Source organism: Eschrichtius robustus, chromosome 17 (assembly GCF_028021215.1).
Source record: "Eschrichtius robustus isolate mEscRob2 chromosome 17, mEscRob2.pri, whole genome shotgun sequence".
In the NCBI taxonomy this organism is placed as follows: Eukaryota; Metazoa; Chordata; class Mammalia; order Artiodactyla; family Eschrichtiidae; genus Eschrichtius; species Eschrichtius robustus.
This window is the reverse complement of record NC_090840.1, coordinates 69,135,514-69,136,301: the sequence shown is the minus strand read 5'-3', so window position 1 is coordinate 69,136,301 and position 788 is coordinate 69,135,514. Positions and strand designations below refer to the sequence as shown.

The 788-nt window shown below is 37.2% G+C and overlaps 1 non-coding gene across 1 annotated transcript; it reads right to left on the bottom strand.

The window, feature by feature from the left end:
- Positions 1-296: 296 nt before the first annotated feature.
- LOC137751658 (U6 spliceosomal RNA) lies at positions 297-399 on the bottom strand. Its single transcript, XR_011070909.1, has one exon. It is a non-coding gene; the product is annotated as a U6 spliceosomal RNA (small nuclear RNA).
- Between the last annotated feature and the right edge of the window lie 389 nt (positions 400-788).

The following is a 788-nucleotide window of genomic DNA, read 5'->3' as shown; positions in this document are numbered from 1 at the left end:
GACCTCCAGGCAAAGCCAAAAATCTAATGTCCAAAAGTATAGAGGGAGCCAAGGTGCTTTCTGACTCCAAGTCACCGTGAGGACTACAATGGAGAGCCCATTAGTGATGATGCACATGGGCCAAGAATGAAGGAGCTTTCTGGAATATTCTGCTCTGAATCAGATCGTATGAGGTTTTGCACAACCCTTTAGGAAAAGATGAGGAGTAATCCCCTATAGTAACAGAGACTGAATTTCTAGGCAGATCAACAACATGAGAGCTCAGAGTGAAATTTAGTTTAAGTCTTTTTTTTTTTTTTAACATGGAACGCTTCACGAATGTGCGTGTCATCCTTGCTCAGGGACCATGTTCATCTTCTCTGTATCATTGCAACTTGAGTATATTCAGTGCCAAAGCAAGCACTTGATAAGTCTTTAGACAACATAATGTGTAAAATTTTTTCACGTTCCTGAGACTGCTGGGAAAAATTCATACCTGGGAGATATTGATGAGGCTATTTGTCATTTCGATCATATTGTCCCTTAGCTTTTCCTATTTAAAAAATTTTTTTAAAAAGCTTTACTTTCTTAGTCTCTTCCTATGGGGGAAAAAAAACACCTATTAAATATTTTCATTTTTCATTGTTACGATATTGTTTTGACTAACGGCTCCCAAGCCTGACTAGCATTCACTATTACCTAGGGTGAATATTTTTTAAGTATATAGTCCTGTGTTCTATCCTTAGGAGTTCTGATTCATTAGCTTTTTCCAACCCAAATATAATGGTAAAGAGAAGAACACTGAAATT